The sequence below is a fragment of the Oryctolagus cuniculus genome, chromosome 12, assembly GCF_051225735.1.
Source record: "Oryctolagus cuniculus isolate XC-2025 breed Fujian yellow rabbit chromosome 12, ASM5122573v1, whole genome shotgun sequence".
Taxonomy (NCBI): Eukaryota; Metazoa; Chordata; class Mammalia; order Lagomorpha; family Leporidae; genus Oryctolagus; species Oryctolagus cuniculus.
The window spans coordinates 107,608,449-107,632,278 of NC_142878.1; the positions used below are offsets into that span (position 1 = coordinate 107,608,449).

General features: G+C 44.7%; 1 protein-coding gene across 12 annotated transcripts in view; it reads right to left on the minus strand.

The window, feature by feature from the left end:
- The window catches only part of PEAK1 (pseudopodium enriched atypical kinase 1), a 346,647-nt gene that overhangs the window by 193,287 nt on the left and 129,530 nt on the right, over positions 1–23,830 (minus strand). For 2 of the 12 annotated variants that reach the window (XM_089310835.1, XM_051834584.3), the window contains one exon: positions 18,169–18,353. The exons of 9 other annotated variants lie outside the window; for them this stretch is intronic. The gene's annotated coding sequence lies outside the window, so the exon portion shown is untranslated. Of the gene's footprint in view, positions 1–18,168; positions 18,360–23,830 lie in introns of all 12 variants that reach the window. One more of the 12 variants, XM_070054636.2, reaches the window with a different exon arrangement.

Consider the following 23,830-nt stretch of genomic DNA (forward strand, 5'->3'; position numbering starts at 1 on the left):
TGGGAGACCTGGATGAAGCTCCTGGCTCCTGGCTTTGACCTGGCCCAGCCCTGACTGTTGTGGCAATTTGAGGAGTGAACCAGCAGATGGAAGATTTCACTGTCTCCTCCTGCCCCCCAGATCTCTGCCTTTCAAATAAATAAATAAATAATTCTTTTTTTTTTTTAAAGTACCAATCTTTAAACTTCAATCTACTGGTCATAGTGCAGAAGAACAGATCAGTGAGGTATTTTCATATGAAAATTGAAGATTAAGGTCATCTACCAAAAATAAGGAGAGGGGGAAAATGCATTCATAATCACCATTTTAAAATAAAAAGTTTATTTTTATTTATTTGAAAGGCAGACATGAGAAACAGACAGATCTTCCATCCACTGGTTTATTGCCCCAATTCCCACAACAGGTGGGGCTAGGACAGGCCAAAGCCAGGAGTCAGGAACTCCACCTGGATCTCCAGTGTGGGTGGCAGGGACCCAAGGGCTTGAGCCATCACCTGCTGCCTTCCGGGCATTAGCAGGAAGCTGGAGTAGAAACAGAGGCAGGACTCCACAGTAGGCCCTCTGACAAGAGATACAGGTATCCCAAGTACCTGATTAGCCCACTGAGTTATACCATAACCACTCCTAATGATCCAAAATCTACTTTTTTAGTAAAGACAGAAAACATTTACTCTAATTCCTTAGTTAAAAGGCCAAAGATCAGTCAGAGGGGGATTAAGTCAGAAGCATTCACTGGCCAGTAAACCAGCCATCGGAAACTGAAGCAACTCCAAACGAAGGTCTGTATGACTTATTTAACTGGGCATCTGTAAAATACCCCGAGTACATCTCTATACCAAGGAGAAGGGTGATCAGAAAACACGCATGCTAACCGGCACAGAACCACTTCGGATGTACAAGTCCCTGCATGGGGTCCTAGGTCCTGTTGTCCTTGACTCTGTAAATGCCAATTCCTCGATTTCAGGCTTACAGACAGTAAAAAGTGAGATACAAGGCTGAGTGTTAAATTTCAACATAGCATTGACAGTGTGTCAGAAGGTACGGGCGATTCTCACTCTCACACAATACCTGTCATTTTAAAACTCCCCTACTGATATGAACCAACATTCATGAATGAAAGGTTAAAAAATCCTTTTGAGCTGTGGTATTCAAGCAAACTGACAGATACGGATGCACACATGCTAGTCTTCAATTATGAAATCTCCTCACACATAAACACCATTATAAAATAAATTTTGCAGAGAAGAGGGACTGATAATGTTGCAAGCTTGCTACAGAGGATAACATCAGGCATAAAAGGAACTGACAGCCCACCAAAGACGCTGACAGCCACGTAGGCCCACGTGGGCGGGAGATGATCGTTTAGATTCTGTCACTGTCACCTGTGCTTCCCCAGTATTCCAGTTCAGGAACACGTTCTGGCCTAGGGACTGTGGAACTGCCCACCTGAGCTAAATTAGTGCACTCTTTGCCTCTGGTATGCATTCATTTGTCACTAAGAAGGTTACATATTTCTTATGGTCACATTCTCAAGTATAAATTAGGGCTAATGTCTGCAGTGTACAAATGGAAGGATTATTTCTAAAAGTTTTTTTTTGTTGTTTTCTGAAAAGATTATTTGAAAAATATTTATTTATTATTATTTAAAAAGTTTCAGAGAGAAAGGGAGGATGAAAGAGAAACAGAGAGAGATAAAGAGATCTTTCATTCATTGGTTCCTCCCCAAATACCTATGACAGCTGGGGCTGGGCTAGGACAAAGCCAGAGGCCAGGAAGTCACACATGATTGGCAAGAACCCAAATTCTTGGGCCATCATTTGCTGCCTCCCAGGTATGTCAGCAGGATGCTGGATCAGAAATGGTGTTGGACTTGAGCCCAGGCATTCCCATACTGGGATGGATGCGGGCATTCCAAAAGTAGCTTAATCCATTGTGGCATATGCCCACCCCAAGATAATGGATTTTTTTTAAAGACTTATTTATTTGAAAGTCAGAGTTACACAAGAGAGAGGAGAGGCAGAGAGAGAGGTCTTCCATCCTCTGGTTCACTCCCCAGATGGCCGCAACAGACAGAGCTGCGCCGACCTGAAGCCAGGGGCCAGGAGCTTCCTCTGGGTCTCCCACATGGGTACAGGGCCCAAGGACTTGGGCCATCCTCTGCTGCTTTCCCAGGCCACAGCAGAGAGCTGGATCGGAAGAGGAGCAGCTGGCACTAGAATCAGCACTCATATGGGACACCGGTGCTTCAGGCCAGGGCGTTAACCCGCTGCACCACAGCACCAGCCCCAAGATAACAATTTTATAGTCCCCGCCCCCACACACAACTGATTCTTGTTATTTATGGTTCTATTATAGTGTCATAGACGCTGAATTAGCGAATACTGAATCATTATTTCTGGAGAAACGGGACATAGAGGGTTAGGTTCCCACAAGCTTCTGGATACAACACTTTCATCGTGTGATCGGTACATAACCTTGTTTTAGATTCTGTTTAAAAATACCTTATTAATTATATATTGTTGATTTATTAACATAAAACTCACAGCCAACAGAAAAATTCATGACTAAGCAAAGCAAATACAAGTATTTCCTCCTTAATGTATATGACAGTATTTTCTTTTGTTTAAAAATTAATTAATTGAGAGATCCCAGTCACTGGTTTACTCCTAGATGCCCGTAATGGCTGGGGATAGGCCGGGACCAGAGATAGCTGCTGGGAATGCATTTAAAGTCTTTCACATGAGTGGCAGGAACCACATTTTCCTTGAGCCATCATTACTACCTCCCAGGATCTGCATTAGCAGAAGGCTGGACTCAGGATTCGGAGCCAGGAACTGAGCCCAGGAAGTCCAGCGTGGGGCAGTGCCTTAACTGCCAGGCTGAACACCTGATGCTTTTGGGCTTAGGATCACTACATCCCACTTCAGTGCAACACTTGGGTATCGTGTCAATCAACAAAATCACCAAAAATAGCAGAGAAAGTGTGAAAATCGTGTCGTGAAGTAGTTTGTCACCTTGTTTTACTTTGAGAATTTGCACACTGAGCAACTCAAATTTTCTGAAACTATGAACACGCAAAGTCCGCAACCAACTGTGAAAACACGGCAAGTGCGGATTTGGGGTCACCAATAAACTTTAGCAAGTGGGCGAGTCTACAAATATGGAATCCGTGAACAGTGAGGATCGACTGTGGTGTGCGCAGTCATCCCTCAGTCCCCGTGGGCTGGTGGCCCAGGATCCCCCAGATGCCGAGACGAGCATGTGCCTTCAAGACACTGGAGCAGTCTTTGCATATAACCTGTCCTCCTACGTGCTGTCCATCATGTCTCGATTACTCATGATACCTATGCAGCACGAATGTAAATGCTGTTATGCCACATGGCTTAGGGAAAAAGGAAAAGGGAGAAAGTGTGTATGTGCTCAATACAGACTCTTTTTGTTCCCTGGATACTCTCAACCCTCTGCCGTGGAACCCACAGGCGCGGCAGGCCCACCGCATGTGTACATGAACACTTGACACGTGACCCATCGCACGGGGAAAAACGAGCAGCGGCACTGTCCAGGGCATTTCCACTTCACTTGCTGGATCCCACCACCCGAATGTCCTGTCAGCACTTCAGACTGGGAAGACCAAGCTCACCGTCCTTACCGACCTCACACCCAGCTTCGGCGATACCCATCCTGGGACCCCGCTTCCCTTCTCCACATCCCAGCCAGACACCACGTCACACTGATTCCTCCCCTGAAATATCTCTGTGAGCTCTCTCCCCCACCCAAGCCCCTGCAGTGTCACCAAATGCCCTTCTGGCACGTGGGCCAGGAGCATAGCTTCCTGACTGCCCTCTCTCCCTCACACTCAACTCACAGGCTACATTACTGTCAGTGCTCGCTTTTCTTAACATTTATTTATGTATGTATTTGAAAGGCAGAGTTAAACACACACACATGCACACACAGAGGCAGAGAGAGAGCAAGAGAGAGACAGAGAATCTTCCATCCACTGGTTCACTGTCCAAATGGCTGCAACAGCCAGGGCTGGGCCAGGCCGAAGCCAGGAGACAGGAGCTTTCCCTGGGTCTCCCACCTGGCCGCAGGGGTCTCAGCACTTAGGCCATCTTCCCCTACCTTTCCAGGCCATTGGCAGAGAGCTGGATTGGATGTGGAGCAGCTGGGTCTCAAACCGGCACCCATATGGGATGCCAGCACTACAGGCAGCATCTTTTACCCACCCACTATGCTACAGCACCAGCCCCAGTGCTTTCTTTTTAAAACCCAAACCTAACCATACTCCTCACTTCCTGGTTCCTATTTGCTAGGCGTCAAATTTCTTGGTATGGTACATATGTCCAGGGATGATCTGGCACCAAACCATGTTTTTCGACTCATCTGCCGACAATCATCCCTGACAAGTCTACTCCAGTCACAGCAATCTGTCCCCATTCCTTGGATACCCCATGACTTTTAAAGGCCCTTTATATATCTTAGCCCTCCTCCTACTAGGAATGTTCTTCACTTCCATTCTCTGCTTGCCCTTAAAGTCTCCACCGGGGTTATCTCCTTGCGAAGCCTGTCCTGACAGCTGAGTTGGCTACTCCACTTTCCTGCTTCCAAAGTCTTGTCACACTATTCCATTACAAAATCTCTTAAATTCAGTTATGATTACTAAGAAAGTACAAGAATGTACAAATAGTGTTCATGGGCATGGCTGTGTGAATTCACGGTATCACTGCCCACTCTAGTGTAGTATGCTAAGTTTCTACTAGAAGTATAGAAGAGAGAGAGCGAGAGGGAGAATACAGATCTATAATAACTAAAAATCTAATTTACACATGAATTAAATGGAACATTACTTTTCTGCTCACCCAAGAGGCCCGGAGCTGTGTGGTCTAAGATTAGTATAAAGGCACAAGACAGACATTGTGGGGAGCAACTCGGACTAGACTGTTACTGGAATTAAGACTTATTCTATGCATCTGCTCTCCCACAATATGGCGCTGAGAAGGGAGTAACAGCTTCTACAGCTGCCTCCAGTTCAACCAATAAACTGTAGGACCTGCTCCTGATTGGAGGAGAGCAGCGTACTCGGCGTGTGGGTAGCAGAGTTGGGATTGGTGGAAGAGGACTATAAAGGAGGAGAGAGACAACATGCACCAGGAACATCTAAGAGGAACATCTGAAGGAACACCTGAGCAGCCCCCGAGAGAGCCGGCCGGCGGTGTGCCGCTCCCCCGCGGAAGTGGGGAAAGTGGCTAGGGGGAACCGCCCTTCCACGGAGGTGGAAGGATCGGCAGCCAACCCGGGAAGAACCAGCAGCAAACCCGGGGAGGGCCGAGCAGACCAAAGAACAGCGCAGGGTCCTGTGTCGTTCCTCCGCGAAGAGGGGGAGCGACAAGACATCAAGTTCAAGGCTCTTCCTATCTTTATGCTCATCAGGTGTGACTTGTGGCTTCAACACTGCATGTCGTGGATGCAGGCATTACCCCTGTGGTCTTGGCAGGAAAAAGGACAGCATCAGTCACACATTCACTCCATCAACAAGAAAAACAAAAGCCCTTCCCCAGTGCCCTCGGCGAGCTTGGCTCGTGCCACGCTGTCCACATCTGCTGGGTCAGTGTTTGACGGCCTCATCTCCGTGAGGGCAGAAACTGGTTTTGTGCTTTAGCAACCAATGCAGTACCAGCACATGGAAGGACTTTGTAAGAGTATTGACAAGGAATCAGGAGACCTGAATTTTTGCCTACACAAAATGCTCATTCCTGCTGAACTTCAGCTGAGCTGAAAGGTAATGCTCATCTCTTGCCAGGGTTGTTCTGGGGATAAAGAAAATAAAACAACATAAATGTACTCTGAAATACATAAAATGCAAAAACACATGCATTTTAAACACAAAGGTTCTTCTATGTCTTGAGAGGCAACTTGGAATTCTCACGGAACTTGCCTAGAGCGTCTGGCACACAACAGTGTGACCTAACAATTAAATGCCATCAATAACGGCAATGAATGCTGGACATTGGCTCAAGCTTAGGTGAGTTGTTGGCCTTGCCGTTGTCCTTCCATTGCTATAGGAAACTAAGCTAATCATAACTTATATTTACACCTTGTCAAGGAAAAAATGCTTTATAAAATAAAAATTATGTGTCTACTTGCAATTATGTGATATATACAAGTTGGAAAACGAGGACATGACCATCAAAACAAATGAGTTAATAGAGAATAGCTGACATCAAATTCCAATCATCAATTAACAATTACTATCAATGAATGGAAAGTACTGAAGTAGGTCGAGATCCTAAAGTACTTCTAAGTAAATCCAGTGAAAAATAAAACAGTGGAAGCTCTGAATATTAGTTTTCCTTTAGTAACCTTGGTTGAGCTTATAAACAGTACCTTCTGGGAGACAGCATGGCTCAAATGCACGGGCCACCTTGGTAGTCAGCACTATTTCTATAAATGATAAACTCAATGGCCTATTTTCCAAGTTTTTATTAAGTGGTATATTTCTTTTCTTTTCTTTTTTTTTTTTTTTTTTTTTTTTTGGACAGGCAGTTAGACAGTGAGAGAGAGAGAGAGAGACAGAGAGAAAGGTCTTCCTTCCATTGGTTCACTTCCTAAATGGCTGCTATGGCTGGCCCACTGCGCTGATCCAAAGCCAGGAGCCAGGTGCCTCTCCTGGTCTCCCATGCGGGTGCAGGGCCCAAGCACTTGGGCCATCCTCCACTGCACTCCCAGGCCACAGCAGAGAGCTGGCCTGGAAGAGGAGCAACCAGGACAGAACCAGAGCCCCGACCAGGACTAGAACCCGGTGTGCTGGCGCCACAAGGCGGAGGATTAGTCAAGTGAGTCGCAGCGCCGGCCATTAGGTGGTATATTTCTAAGCATAGTATTTCTAAGCATAGTATGTACAATATAAAACGGTAGCCAAAACTAAGAGAAAAATGACAGTTATCAATCAATGAGATCTATAGAAAATTCTCGTGATAACTGCATGATAACAAACTTCACTTTCACTGGATTTAGAAACAATACAAGGGTATTTCAAAGAGTGCACGGGAGACAGAATTAAAAGATAAGTATTTTCATGCAAAAAAATTGAAACATATGCACATATTTTCATAAGATTCACTTTCCATGAACGATTTGAAGACCTTGCACAGAGGCACTCTAGAAGAACAGTCACCTTGGCTTAGTTAACTCAAACATTCAACTACCTTAACCTTATTATCATAGACCCACCATATTCTGACTCCTGTAAGCAGAAACTACCCTCCATGTAGCTTACCATGGAATTATTTACTGCTGGAAACTGACTCATCTTAGTCCATAACACTGCTTCAAAACTGTGGGCTGATAAATGCCCGCATGGCATGGCTTAAAGCATCCTGAGGTCACAAATGGAACAGAAAAATTCAAGAGTGGAGCAGACTTATACTAGCATCTGTAGGAGGAACCTCTATCTAAGCACCAAGCCAAAACGTTAGAATGTTAAGAATGAGCTTCTGTTTTATGGTTCTATCTACCCAGCTCCAATTACATAGATTTTTGTTTTTTAACAGAGGGAGAAAGAGCAGGCTAGTCTGCTTATCTGCATACGCAGCTCTATCCACTAAAGCTTCAACAGTTAATATTTCTCCTACAAAGAAACTCTGGGAGTCTAGGAATAAGCAATAAACTGTCAATGTGCCAGTGTTTGCAAAATTAAAAGTTGTGATATTTACCATAAGGAGGAATTTTAAATATTTAATTTTGCAGTTAGAAAAGGAAGAATATGAAGTGTAAGGTTCAATGCTGTTTAAAACATGTGTTTTCTCTCATTCAAAGCTAAAAAGGGTTTGAGGAGAGGAGAGAGAAGCAAGTTAGTGTGAATGAGAAGTACAAGGGCCACCGAGGACTTAGGAGGAGCTGACCCTGCCTTGCTTTCTGCGGCACACGGGCGAGATCTCTGAAATGGCAGAGCGCACATTTACCCTGCCACACGGTGCCATTAACTGTGATAGCTCTTGGGAGGCCTCGTGTTCAAAGGGACCCATTTTTTTATTTTTAAAACTGAAAAAAAAATATAGAATGAAAATATTTTAAAGAAGGAAGGAATACAGGGAAGGAAGGATGGAGACGAGACAAGACAGACAGACACACATACACACATACACACACACACACACACACACAGAATTTAAACTTCGGCCCAAAGTATCATGAATTGCAGCATAGAGAATGTCCCAGGAGATCAATCACTGTCATATTATGACATCAAAGATCAAAATTCCAGGTATTCTAAAGTGGACCCAAATCGGATTTAATCAGAAGTAATCAGCTGTAAAAAATGCAGATCTGAGAGGTCCAGACTACACTCTACTGCCATTCCCTGTTAGGGTTTCAAATTGAATTTGGAAGAGTTTAGAAGATTTGTATTTGCTAAAATTAGGTCTCAGGATATGTGCAGAATGTGAAATGCTTCCGCGAGCAGCTGGCCTGCTGGGCGCAATGAGAAAGTCCCACCACCATTCTAACAGAAAGAGCACGTGTGTCCCCGCAGCTACTTACAGCCCACATTTCCACTACTTCTAGTAGTAAGGAAAGTAAAATATTCCAATTTCCAACTCACTCCAGGCAGAACAGAAAAATCGCACCTTCTTAGAAACTTGTGTTAGCGGTACACCAAAGTAAGTGCTACCAACCCCTGTGGCCGCCTCTTCCCTAAACACGTGTCACTGCCGCTGACAACAGCTCGTCCTCCAGGAGGACTTTCATCATCCTGTCAATAGCCTGGTCAAGCAGGTGAAAATACTGCTCACAGGGGATTCCCTCAGCCCAGCGTGCTATTTCTTCAACTCTAAAACCTGTAGCCACGTGACATCTGAGGGTAGGATAAGAAAAAAGAGAAACCTATTAGGTTTTAATCCCCAAATCCCAAAGATACTGCTCTTCTTTTCTTTTTTAAAAGATTTATTTGAAAGGCAAAGTTTACAGTGAGAGACAGAAAGAGGGAGGGAGGGAGGGAGAGAGAGAGATCTTCCATCTGCTCATTCACGCCCCAAATGGCTGCATTGGCTGGAGCCGGTCCCGTCCAAAGCCAGGAGCCAGGAGCTTCTTTCAGTCTCCCACATGGGTCCAGGACCCTAGGACTTGGGTCATCTGCTGCTGCTCTCCCAGGCATATTAGCAGGGAGCTGGATTGGAAGTGGAGCAGCCAGGACTTGAAAAGGCACCCATATGGGATGCAGGTGCCATAGGCAGTGGCTTTACCTGCTACACCACAACGTGGGTCCTTTACTTATTTTTTGAATGGCAGAGTGACACAGAGAGGAAGAGAGATGGAAAGAAAGAGATCTTTCACTTGGTGGCTCACTTTCCAAATGGATGCAACAGCTACAGCGGGGCCAGGCTCAAGTCAGGAACCAAGAACTCCAATCCAGGTCTTCTGTGTGGGTGGCAGGGGCCCACGCACTTAAACTTTCATCGGCTGCCTTCCTAGGCTCCTTAGCAGGAAGCTGGATCAGAAACAGAGGAACAAGCACTTGGCTATGGCTTATCAGCACTGCAAGCAGCAGATTAACCCACTGAGCCACAATGCTGGCCTCAACACTGCTTTTTAAACTACAAAATTCATTGGCTTCTAAAAATTCATGGCTTACATTTTAAGTTAAGTTTTAACCTGATAAATATTATTGGACGTCATAAACAATTCCATTAATAAAAGTTACATCAAAAATTTCTACTTTTTCTGTGTTAAGTTCCAGGTAATAATTATTATTTTTTTGACAGAGTGGACAGTGAGAGAGAGAGACAGAGAGAAAGGTCTTCCTTTTGCCATTGGTTCACCCTCCAATGGCCGCCACGGCCGGTGCACCGCGCTGATCCGATGGCAGGAGCCAGGTGCTTCTCCTGGTCTCCCATGGGGTGCAGGGCCCAAGTACTTGGGCCATCCTCCACTGCACTCCCGGGCCACAGCAGAGAGCTGGCCTGGAAGAGGGACAACCGGGACAGAATCCGGCGCCCCGACCGGGACTAGAACCTGGTGTGCCGGCGCTGCAAGGCAGAGGATTAGCCTAGTGAGCCGCGGCGCCGGCCCAGGTAATAATTATTAAAAGGAAAACAAGTAGATTGAATTTACATTATTATAGAAAAAGTGGCTCTTCAGCCCAGTTATTTAAAAAAAAAAATGCTATAGCTGCTGGTGTACTGAGAAATATCCAATGATGAAAGGATGTTCCCGTTTCTCATCTATGCCTTTACTCAGACAGTATTTGTGATGCACTGCAGATTTCCCTGGGGTTTTGCACAAAAATTCTGTTCACCAGAATCACACACTTGGACACTTACAGAACATGTGAACCAGGCGGCCAGGCTGATGGCAGAGCAGGACTGGCTTCGTCCTCCTCGGGCACCTCAGTGACAGACCCCTTAAGTGAAGGAGTCTCCCCTGGGAACACAAGCACCTCCCTTCCACACTGCACAGAGCTGCTCGGCTGTAGTACCACACTGCTTGAAACAACTGCCATTTCTGTGACCGAGGTATCTGTGCACCGGAGGGGCAGCCGGCGGAGCGGCTCCAAGACTGTATATGCTCTTTTCATGTACTGGCGTGGGGTGGGTTGGGGAGGAGAGCTTGAATAAAAAGGAAATTGGAAGCAGGGGAGGAATTCTGCTATAAATAGGCAGAATTTTCCATTTCCCTGGCAGCCATGAGGAATCCAACAATGTAAAAAACAACAAAAAATATTTCTATGAGCTGGAAAGGATTTCTCTGATGAACTAATAAAAAAAAAAAATAAGCAGACTGGGCAACACTGGGTCAATCACTCCCTGCTTCGAAACCAGCCACTCAGAGCACAGCAGAGCCAGTGAGTCTTTAAGTGGCAACAGATTTTAAAGGAATCTTTTAAAATGGCAGTAATCTGTATGCCTGACTATGCTACAGTATTTTTTTTAATTGTGGCAAAGAAAAATGAAATTGACATTCTTGTTTAAAGATTAGGTTCCTGGGGCCAGCACTGTGGCATAGTCATGCCTCTGCCTGCGGTGCCGGCATCTCAAAGGGGCACCGGTTCATGTCCCATCGCTGCACTTCCACTCCAGCTCTCTGCTGTGGCCTGGGAAAGCAGTGGAAGGTGGCCCGAGTGCTCCTGCCCCTGCACCCACGTGGGAGACCTGGGAGAGGTTCCTGGCTCCGGATCGGCCCAGCTCTGGCTGCTGCAGCTATTTGGGGAGTGAACCAACGCATGGAAGACCTCTCTGTCTCTCCCTCTTCTCTCTGTAACTCTAAGTCTCAAATAAATACAGAAAGAAAAGAAAGAAAGAAAGAAAGAAAAGAAAGAAAAGAAAGAAAGAAAGAAAGAAAGAAAGAAAGAAAGAAAGAAAGAAAGAAAGGAAAAGAAAAGAAAGAAAGGAAAAGAAAAGAAAAGAAAGCAAGAAAGCAAGAAAGCAAGAAAGAAAAGGAAGGAAGGAAGGAAGGAAGGAAGGAAGGAAGGAAGGAAGGAAGGAAGGAAGGAAGGAAGGAAGGAAGGAAGGGGAAGGAGGGAGGTAGGAAGTAGATAAAGTCCCTCCCCACTATGTGAATTCAAGAATAATGTGAGTACATTCCACTTATATCACATCCCAAATTGTCCCCTGAGTAGGAAGTGGGAATTGAATAATATGGGTATGAAATTTACTTGTCTCTCAATCAGAAATTAATGCCAATTTTTCAGACTATTCAACATTTATTCCATGACAAATATTTATTGAATCTACCATGTTCCAGGCTCTTTAATTAATTATTCAGTCATCCAAAGAACATATCTTAAAATCTTAACATACTGCTGATCATATGGTTTCCAAAGAGGTAATTCTTATTTTCATTGTTATGTTTTCAACTTTTAAAGGAAGAAACCTCAGCTATTTAAAGACAGTTTAACAAGGTACTGTTGTTGTTTGTCAGAATCTATTTATCTTTTATTTCAGCTGAAAAAAAACTAAAATGAAGCCAAGACATAGTCTTGGTTTAGTAGCAATTAGGAGAGTCATTTTCAGCAGTTTTTCTCAACTAAAAAAAAAGTCAAGTATTTTAGGTCAAGTCACAAAAAACAACCTGCCTCTGACTCCATTTACTATTTTTTTAAGATTTTTATTTATTTATTTGAAAGTCAGAGTTACTCAGATAGAGGAGAGGCAGAGAGAGAGAGAGAGAGGTCTTCCATCTCCCAATTCACTCCTTAACTGGCCGCAACAGCTGGAGCTGTGCTGATCCGAAGCCAGGAGCCAGGAGCTTCTTCTGGGTCTCCCACGTGGGTGCAGGGACCCAAAGACTTGGGCCATCTTCTACTGCTTTCCCAGGCCATAGCAGAGAGCTGGATCGGAAGTGGAGTAGCCAGGACTGGAACCAGTGCCCATATGGGATACTGGTGCTTCAGGCCAGGGTGGTTAACCCGCTGTGCCACAGCGCCAGCCCCTGCATTTACTATTAATGAAGAAAGTCTGAAAGCTTCCTTTGTATATTTAATTCCTATGAAGGAACTATGAGGAGCCCCAATGACTGTCCCTTATCACATTTCTTACCTAAACTCTGACTGCTGGATAGGATATAATGGATTCAATGCTCTTTTCAAAATTATCCTTCCTGAACATTTAATTCAAACTGCATCATGTGCCCGCATGTGCTGAGCCCTCAGGGATCACAGATTAGGACAGAACAAGATCCTTGGACTTACTCTGAATCCTGTCTAAGAATTCCATTGTTTGCTCAATCACTGGCAGCTTCTCTTCCTAACAACACACAAAACCAAGTTCCTTCCACACTTCCAAGAAACCATGCCTCCTGCCAGTCTCCTTAGAGTGGGCGGGGCTCCACGGGAGCTCCCTGTTCACCGCTCCAGGCAGTACTAGGCAGAAGAGGAGGGTGAAAGGCAGCGCTAGGTATCACTCCTCCTCCTCCTCCTCTTCTCCCTGCCCCAGCTAACCTTGTATTTCCACTCCTGGCAATGTGACAGGCCAACAAAAAGCAATGAACTACTAAAAGTCATCCATATAAAGTTTCTAAGGTTATTTCTATGATTTTTTTTCCTTGTAATAATCCCTTCCATGAACTCTCTTATGTCCCATCAGCCCTAAAAATTTAGGTCCATAATTCTTCCAAGGAAGACATTCTACCAAGTAGTCATGATACAACTATCAAATTAACAGGGGCCGGCTCCGTGGCTCACTAGGTTAATCCTCCACCTGCAGCTCCGGCATCCCATATGGGCTCTGGGTTCTAGTCCCGGTTGCTCCTCTTCCAGGCCAGCTCTCTGCTGTGGCCCGGGGAGGGCAGTGGAGGATGGCCTAAGTGCTTGGGCCCTGCACCCACATGGGAGACCAGAAGGAAGCACCTGGCTCCTGGCTTTGGATTGGCAGCGCACCGGCCGTAGTGGCCATTTGGGGAGTGAACCAATGGAAGGAAGACGTTTCTCTCTGTCTCTCTCTCTCTCGCAGTCTAACTTTGCCTGTCAAATTAAAACAACTATCAGACTAGCAACAATAAGTCACTGTCATATGTACATGCCCCACTCAAGTCTCAACCATTTATCCCAGTAGCATCACGAAGGACACCGTTTCTCTGCATGTTTCCTGGTCTCTTAAAATTTGGAACAGTTCTAAAGCTTTTCCTTGACCTCTGACCATCTTTTGAAGTTTGAAGGTTACAGGCTAGGTATCCTGCAGAAAGACAAGTTTAATTCTTTTGTTAAGTTTCAGTTACACATTTTCTGGCAGAAGTGTCAGAGGCTATGTCCCTCACAGCACCTATCAGACAATGCGTGGCTGTATTAAAGTGACTTTCATCACCTGACTGAGGGGGTACCTGCCAGATACCTATCTGAAAAATCACCTTTTCCCTTCAGACTTCGTGGATACTCTGTGGGAGGTAATATGCCACTATGTAAGTAGTTCATTCCTCATCAAATCTGTGCCTATGAGTTTTAGCACCTACTAATACACTGATTACATTTCAAAGGTTCTCAAATGGTGATTTTTCAGTTCTCTCATTCCTTTTCATCATACCATTAATTTATTATATCACTATGAACTTATGATTTTTAATTATAAAAGGCCTTCAAAAACATCGTGAAAAATGTATATTCTGAAAAACTATCATGGATTTCAAAAATGTGTGCACCAAAATAAACCCATCTTTTAATTCCATTTTCCACAAACTTTCTGAGTCTCAGTATATGCTTACTCAGCATGAGTCTATCTCCTTTGATGAGGTGTTTCTTCAGATCTTTTGCCCACTTTTAAATTAACTTGTTTTCTCTCATTGCTGAGTTTTAAGACTTCTTTGTATATTTTGGATTCAAGTCCTTTTCCAGATATGTGTTTTGCAAATATTTCCTGTCTCTGGCTTGTCTTTCCATTCTCTTAAAACTGTCTGTCACAGAGCAGAAGTTTTTGATTTTAACTCTGCCCCACCTCACCAACTCTTTTCTTGCATGGCTCATTCTACGGATGACTGTATTTTAAAATTCACCAACAAACCCAAGACCTTACAGACTTCCTCCTGTTTTATTCAATAAGCTGTAGAGCTCTGCACCTCACATGTAGGCCCCCATCCAGTTTGAGTGGATTACTGCATAAACTGTAAGGTCTGTGACGAGGTTCACTGTTTTCCATCTGGATGTCCAATTGTCTTGAAAAAGACTATCCTTTCTCCATCTGCTCTTTCATTAACTGTCAGCTGACTGTGGAGACTTACTTTGCACTGTCTATTGTGTTCCCTTAAAAACCCCACACTATCTTGATTACTGTGACCTCTAGTAAGCTTTGAAATCAAGTACTATTTTGATTGGGAGTTTATTGAATCCATAGACCAAGGTGAAGAGAATGGACATCACGTCAATATTGAGTCTTCTAACCCACGAACACAGAATGTTTGTTTATTTAGATCTCGACTTTTTCAACCAGCGCTTTGTAATTTTCCACTTATGCATTCTGTGATACTGTCTTGGACTGTCACCTAATATTTCCTTGTGGGGGTGTTACTGTAAATGGTACCTTCTGAGATTAAATCACTTAATCTACTTGGACTTTTCTTCTCTGTATCATTCCTAAACTCACTACTGTGGGGAGCAACTCGGACTAGACTAAGTTACTGGAATTAAGTCATATTCTGGCGCTGGGAGAGGAGGAAACAACTTTTACACAGCTGCCTCCAGTTCGACCTATAACCTGCAGGAGCTGATCCTGCTCCTGATTGGAGGAGAGCAGCGTACTCGGCGTGTGGGTAGCAGAGTTGGGATTGGTGGAAGAGGACTATAAAGGAGGAGAGAGACAACATGCACCAGGAACATCTATCTGAAGGAACACCTGAGCAGCCCCCGAGAGAGCCGGCCGGCGGTGTGCCGCTCCCCCGCGGAAGTGGGGAAAGTGGCAGGGGGAACCGCCCTTCCACGGAGGTGAAGGGACGGTAGCCAACTCGGGAAGAACCAGCAGCAAACCCGGGGAGGGCCGAGCAGACAAAAGAACAACGCAGGGTCCTGTGTCGTTCCTCCGCGAAGAGGGGAAGCGACAACTACTATAAAGGGTAAAAAGAAAAAAATGATGATATATGTAAACTGGAAATTACTAAACACAAGAAAAATTAAACCCATTCTCCTTCACATAAGGGTAAATAAACTAAACTCCAGAGCAATTAAGTCTTACGACCACATTTTATCAGGGACATGGAAAGAGTGCACAGAGCAGAATCAAAACTGAAACAAAACTGGCAGAGAGGAAGATCCACAGAGGGAGATAGGAAGGCAGTCAGGAGTAGACGGACTATACCAGATACGGAACGAGGAGCTGCTGACTGTCTGACCAGGACAAAGGAAGAAAAAACTAGCACACAAGTTTCTAGAAGTTAATCGGATGGGTAGATGGGGTGGAATAAAACAGAGAATTGGAAGGACACAGGTGCAGTAGGGCCTTGGCAAGAATTTTTGAGCGAGAGAGGAACTTAAGAACAACCTATTCTAAAGCCCTCATTTTCTATACTTTCCAGGTTGTTATTTTCAGCAAAAATTCATAGACATGGCCCCACCCACTTTACTCCCCTTGCAACGGCAGTTAAGCTATACATTTTTGCTTAGACAGTTCTCTCTTTGACCGCGAATGTTTCTGTATTTTAAGGGAGGTGGTGGCGGAGGAATAATAGGAAGAGTTTAAAAGAGTAAGAGAAGCAATCAGTGAGACCTCACTTCAAGTCTAAAACGGCCCTTGGACTTAACTATGGGAAATCTGAGGATATCCTTCGTCCTTTTGTTCTTACGTCCTTTGCGTGTTCAGCAATTATTTAGTTTATCTGCAAATATTCTATTTCCTAAATAAGGAAACTAGAAGGCTGATAGTAGACCTAGGCAAGGCTGAAGAACACTTTCCTGTGCCATTCAGAATTGAAGGCCACTTCTGGTTCCAGAGAAAGCACAGTTAGAATCATTGAAAATCCCAGGAAATGGCTGTGTGGCAGAGTTTGGCATTTACATGTTGAACTGCTTAATCATTCCTTTTATAGACCAGTTGAAGGTTACTTTGTCTCCCTGGCATTTTCTTATGTCTCAGCTGCTTTCCTCTGTCATCAGGGCTCAGTTTCAAGGTTGAAATACATTATGATAATCACAGACAACCAAAGGCATCCTAATTCCGAACTCTTCATAACTTCATGCTTTTCCCATCAATTTCACTTCAGTTAAAAGGCCAGTTAAAGGAAGAATGGATGAATAAATCTGACTTACAAGCTCTACCACCGCCATTACCTCACAGGATAAGCCTTCTTATTAAATCTGCCATCTTCACACCACATTGCACATTAAGAGAATGGCATGTACAGAAACATCTTCAGAAATTAAGTGGTTCCACTGTAGAAAGTGGAGCATTCTGAAGCAGCGCGTCTACATGCTTTACCTAAATAAATTATTTTACGCATTCCATCTTAGACATTTTTGTTATTTCATATTTCTTCAATCATTTCTCTTCCAAAGCCATTGAAGAAAAATAACAAACACAGACATCAATTACTTTTGCTTACTAACCCACTGGTAGCCTTTCTGCGTGTGCTTCAGAAACCACGCCGAGCCACGCTCCAGGCTGCTGCACAGGCAATGATCCTGCACACTCCACAGCAGCCTTGAGCCAGAGCTTGTCCGAGGGCACCAGGAAGGCACTGCGCACGATGACCGGCAAATTATCTTAAACAGGCACCAGCAATCCAAACTTCTGTAACTTCTGATGTTGGCACTGTTACAGATTTGGGGTTTTTCAGAACAAAGCGTCTAAATTTAGAGTCTCAGTAGATCACAAAGACAAGAGCAGCATAAGCAACTGACAAACACTGGGTTAATCAGATGGATCCGGACAAATTGGCTTTCCTTGCCTTGGACAAACGACCGCTTATCTGTAACATCCTTCCCGCTTCAGGAGCTCTTAGGCTAACTGCTTCTTCTGGGTTCCCATTGCACACACATTCTTCTCTGTCAGCACGTTTCAGCCGGACTGGAACTCCTCTTTCCTGGTTCGCCCTTATGGCTGAGTCCCAGCTGCCAACTGGATTGTGTCTTTTCGCTTCCGCATGCACTTCCCCATCTCAACAGAAGGGGAGCAATTAGGAAAGGAATGGCAAAGAGCCAGCACACCGCGCTGATCGAAAGCAGGAGCCAGGTGCTTCTCCTGGTCTCCCATGGGGTGCAGGGCCCAAGCACCTGGGCCATCCTCCACTGCACTCCCTGGCCACAGCAGAGAGCTGGCCTGGAAGAGGGGAAACCGGGACAGAATCCAGTGCCCGGACCGGGACTAGAACCCAGTGTGCCGGCGCTGCAGGCGGAGGATTAGCCTAGTGAGCCACGGCGCCGGCTTGATTCTCCTCTTAAACTATGTGCCTACAAGGCTGCAATAGTTAGTTCATAAATGTTTAGTTTGGACAACTTGGTTTTCATATTGGGTTTTAGCGCTCCTAATTCTTAAGTGTTAGGAATATACTACTTGCTTAATAAACATGAATAAAGAGTGAATAAAAAGTTAACAAATACAAGGATTAAGATGGCACAATTTAACTTGTTCAGGTATACTAAAGGTATTCAACAGAACGAATGTTTTAAAATGTCTCTTTCGGAGTATTTGGCGTGGTGGTTAAGGTGCTGGCTAGGAGGCCTGCGTCCCATACATGAGTGCCTGGGTTCAATACCCACCTCCAGCTCCTGATTCCAGCTTCCGGCTAACGTGGGCCCTGGGAAGGCAGCGGTGATGGCTCAGGCAAGTGGGCCCTGCACTTTCCCGGGAGACCTAGACTGAGTGCGCAGCTCCCAGCTTTGGTCCAGCCCAGGCCTGGCTGCTGTTGGCATTCAGAGTGAACCAGTGGAGGGGACCTCTCCGTCTGCCCCTCAAATGAAAAGACAAGATAACAAAGTAAAAATAAATAATAAAATGGCTATTTTAGTACAAGCTCTCATCTCATGAAGAACACCAGCAGGATCAGACAATCCCTGGGTGACTTGATCTCTCTGAGCCTCCATGCCCTCATTCATACAACTGGAATCAATGTACAGCGTTGCTACGTAAAGATTAAAGGTAATGCAGGAGAAGCATCTATTAGCAGAAGCTTCACAGTAGGTGCTTGATAAATATATCAATTTATGGCAATATGACGTGACTTGTTCCTTACAGTAACTTCAGATTTAATAGAGATAAACCCTTTTGCCTGCTTGTTTCATGTTCAATATACCCTTCATTTATATTTCAGGCCCTCCTCATCACATTCCGGTTAATAAATTTCAGTTATGTATGCTTCTCCTAAATATAAGCTTCATTACAAATTCTATTAGGAGGAAAGCCTTCCATACTTTAACAGTAGAGAAAAATCAGTTTTGATATTTCATTGCTTTTCTGAAGTCCTAGAAGAGTAATAATATTTATGGTACTGAGCACTGAGGTTTACGAAGCAGTAAATAGCTTTTGTGGCTGATTAAACATCTCTGTTTCACTTCACATACCCTAGTACCACAGGCATTACCCCTTAATTAAATGCTTATTTATGTTACACAAGGACTTTTTCTGGTCCTGCACCTTTCAACAAATGTTACAATGAGGGAGAAGGGGGAAAAAAGCTGAATTATTAGAGGTGATGTTATTAATATTGAAACTTTTGTTCAAAGTTCTGGGTCAACAAGATGACATCATGCAAAACTTTACTGTTTAAAATCAAAGCCCAAAAATAAATACAGAAAAATCTTTGGAAAGATGTCGATTCCACTTGAAATGTTTGAGTTTTAGAAGTACAAGTAGTGGCTGGCGCCGTGGCTCACTTGGCTAATCTTCTGCCTGTGGTGCTGGCACCCTGGGTTCTAGTCCCAGTTGGGGCGCCGGGTACTAGTCCCGGTTGCTCCTCTTCCAGTCCAGCTCTCTGCTGTGGCCCGGGAGGGCAGTGGAGGATGGCCCAAGTGCTTGGGTCCCTGCACCCACATGGGAGACCGGGAGGAAACACCTGGCTCCTGGCTTTGGACTGGCACAGCGCCAGCTGTAGCGGCCATTTGGGGAGTGAACCAACAAAAGGAAGACCTTTCTCTCTCTCACTGTCTATAACTCTGTCTCTCTCTCTCTCACTGTCTAACTCTGCCTGGCAAATAAATAAAAAAATAAATAAATAAATAAACTTTAAAAAAAAGAAGTACAAGTAAAACCATAGACATCAGTTTCTTTTCCAATTTTTGTTGGAAATAATTAATTATAAAGTCATTTTATAATTTTGATTTGACATTTATGTTAGGTTTTGAATGGCAAACGATCAGAGGGACAGAGTTACTGTCATTACCACAGAGGAGTGTGTCTCCTTACATTTATGGGGGTTTTATCCCAGAATAAGATCAAGGAAAAGTTAAAGGAGAAACCTTAGAAACCCCTGACAAATTATCCTCAGGGCTTTGCAGTTCACAGAAAGTGCAGCTGCCACCGCCACTTTTAATTCTCCCAGTTCAGGGAGCAAGTGGTAAATCTGTGCCTCCATGCATCCAGCAGAGATGACACACAGGGCTGTCACAGCTGTAACTCCTGGCAGAAGGTACATTTTCCAGCACAGGAGACCCCAACCACCACACCCCTCCCCCACACAAAAAAACCTTAAAAGTGCCAGAAAAATAAAATCTACATGCCATGGATGGTAAAATGTTAAACACTGAGCAGCTGACTGCAGACTGAAAGTGAGAGTGACATGCACACGTAACAGTGTCATAAAGTAAAGGACACGTCCTATAGCAGATCAATCATCCCACACCAGTTTCTATGGCCCAAATACCCTCTCTCCCCACACTCTATTTAATCCACTAAAAAAGACTGGACAAGTAGCTTTCTTTGATACGTGAGCTAAATACCAAAAAGGATTTCTTGGGTTCTCTCAATGAATTTACTTTTGTGAATCTTTTATTTGCCATGCAACCTATTAACATATTATTTGCACAATCATCTTTATTATTTACACTAATGGGAGGGGAAATAGTAGTGAATAATCCAAAACATTAAAAAAAAATCTGAATTTTTATACATTGAAATACGATGATCAAAGAACTTTAAGGCATGATACATGGAAACTGGAGCTATTTATTCTTCCTGGAGAAAAACTACTTGGGGAGGATTTGGTGGCAGTCTTCAAATATGTGAGCTGTCATTCCACAACATGCTAAGAAATAAAACAGAGGCCAGCTCTGTGGCAAGTAGGTAAAGCCATAGCCTGAGACGCTGGCATCCCCTATGGGAACTGGTTCAAGTACCGGCGGCTCCACTTCCAATCCAGCTCCCTGCTAACGTACTTGGGAAAGCAAGTGGAAGATGGGCCAAGTGCCCAGGTCCCTGAACCCAAGCTGGAGAACTGGAAGAAACTGAGCTCCTGGCTTCAGATCAGCCCAGCTCTGGCCATTACAGCCATCTAGGGAGTGAATCAGCAGATGGAAGATCTTTCTGTCTGTCTATCTCTCTCCCTCTACCTCTGCCTTTCTAATAAATAAATAAATCTTGAAAAAAAAAAAAAAAGAACTAAAACCAGTGCATGGAAGTGGTAAGAAGACAGGGTTCAGTGCATTAAATACATAGAAGACAATCTTTTTTAAATTTTTTTATTTATTTGAAACACAGCATTACAGAGAGAGGTAGAGCCAGAGAGAGAGAGAGAGAGAGGTCTTCCATCGGCTGGTTCACTCCCCAAATGACCACAACAGCCAGAGCTGAGCTGAGCTGAAGCCAGGAGCTTCTTCTGGGTCTCCCAAGCAGGTGCAGGGATCCAACTTGGGCCATCTTCCACCTCTTTCCCAGGCCATAGCAGAGAGCTGGATTGGAAGTGGAGCAACCAGGACTTGAACCAGCACCCATGGGATGCCGGCACTGCAGTCCTTGAACTATTCCTTTTACAAGGAGTACATATTGCTTATGTTCCTAGCGGGGCCTTAGCACTCATTTAAGCAGAGCTTATAGTACTCAGAACTTTTCTGAATGGAGCAAAATTGCTTTCCCTGCAGGTTATTAAAAACACTGCAAAGAAATGAAAATTAAAAATTGGAGAGAAAAGTGGGTTAGGCTACATAAAAAGGGTTCAGCACAAAGAACTCTAGGGTGCTGATAAGATCTGCTGACCCTAAGGCCCAGACAGGATGAGAATCTAATGGGATGAGTAAAATAAGTGGCTGTGTAGGAGAAAGGTTTCTGTGAGGGTGTATGCAGAAATGCTACTTTCTGTCAGACAGGCGGTGTATTTAAGATGCCCACAGCCCACATTCGTGCATCTGAGATCCACACTCGGCTCTACTTCCTGACTCAACCTACCTGATGGCACACACCCTGGGAGGCAGCAGTGATGGCTCAACTAAAACTGGGTTGCTGTCACCCACGTAAGAGACCTGAGTTCTGAGCTCTGCCCTCTGGGCACGTAGGGAGTGAACCAGAGGATGGGAGCTTTCTCTGCCCATCTGTCTCTTTGCCTCTCAAATAAATACATTTAAAATAAACAAAGGGTGTATAATCAGTGTTAAAAAATAAATGAACTATATGCTCTTCAACTGACTCAAGTATGCATATAGATTTATGAAAAGACAGGGAGGGAAAACTTATAGAACAAAGAAATCTGGCCTAGACTGGGCTGGGGATATGTGAAGAAGTGTTCAAAGCTGAAGGACAAAATCTAACTGATCAGTGTTTCAGCCATGTGCATAAGGAACACATGCAAAGGCCCTGAGGTGAGAGGGAGCACCGTATGCTTAAAGAACTGAAAGAAGAAAATGGAGGCTCCACATCCCAGATCCAGCTAGGTTTTAATCTGTAGCCTTAGGAACTCTTAGGAAACCAAAGAACATTTATTTGAGTCAGAGAGAGAGAAGAGAGAGGCAGGCAGACAGAGACTGAGACACAGAGATCTGCCATCTGCTGAGGTTCTCTCCAAACGTCCACAACAGCCAGGGCTGGGCAAGGCCAAAGCTGGGAACTGGAAACTCACTCCAGGTCTCTCGTGTGGGTGGCAGGGACTCTACCTGTGTCGTCACTTGCTGCCTCCCAGGGTGCACATTAGCAATTAGCTGGAATGATGAGCAAAGTCGGGATTGGAACTCAGGCACTCTGATATGGGATATGGGCTTTCCAACCAGCGTCTTAAGTACTGAGACAAATGCCTGCTCCAAAGAATGGCTTTAAAGCACAGGGCCACAGTGACCAAGATCTGGCTTTGAAAAGATCACTACGCACAAGTTAAAGAATCGATCTGACAAATCATCAAAGTAGGAGTAGACAGACCATGAAATAAATTATGATGACAATGGCCTAGAACAGAGCGGTGGTAATGGAGGAGGAAGTAGAATTCCAGAATATTTCCAACGTGATCCCCGCCAGAATCACCTAACAGGCTGAACGCAGGAGTCTGCAGAGGGAAGGGGGAAAGCGGTGAGGTCTTCCCAAAGCCCAGCTCTGAGTTATTAAAAGACTAAAAGGCACTGGGCATAAGAACACTGGGAGGAACATGCTGAGATAAACAAAGACATTCCAAAAGGAAGCCAGAAGTTGTTCTAAGAGTGAGATGCAGCTGCGGTGTATCTGGGGCGGTATTTGTGTGTGTGTAGGGCACTGGCGTGAAATGGAGCTCAACAGCCAGGCAGGGTCGGGGTCTGAGAGGCTTTCAAGAGAGAAAAACTGAACTTCACACTGGAGACTATGCACAGCCAACATATAATTTTCCTGAAGGAAAGAAACAAGATTTCAACCTGCGTTTTAGAAAGACTGCTTACTCAGTGGTGTGGAGAGATGACTACTGGGAAGGGGGACTAAGTGTGAAAGCTCTATGATCTTATTCTTCTTTTAAAGATATAATTATTTATTTGAAAGTCAGAGTTCTAGAGAGGGAGAGAGAGGGAAAGAGAGAGATCTTCCATCTACTGGTTCACTCCCGAAGTGACCGCAATGGCCACAGCTGAGCCAGGCTGAAGCCAGGAGCCAGGAGCTGCATCTGGGTCTCCCACACGGGTGGCAGATGCTCAAACAGGGGGGCCACCTTCCACTGCTTTTCCCAGGCTATTAGCAGCGAGCTGGATTGGAAGTGCAGCAGCTGGGACTGAAAGCAGCACCTGAATGGGTGCACGCGGAGGCTTTACTGGCTATGCCACAATGCTGGCCCCAAAGCTGTATGATCTATGAGATACATAAATGAGGGTCAGAACCGGCGGAGGAGCGAGGAAATGAAGAAACTGGGTCAGGGCCTGCGCTGTGGCACAGCAGACAGTGCTACTGCCTGAGATATCAGCAGCCCAGATGAGCAACAATTTGAGTCCCAGCTGCTCCACTTCCGATCCAGCTCCCTGTTGATGTGCCTGGGACAGCAGCAGCGAT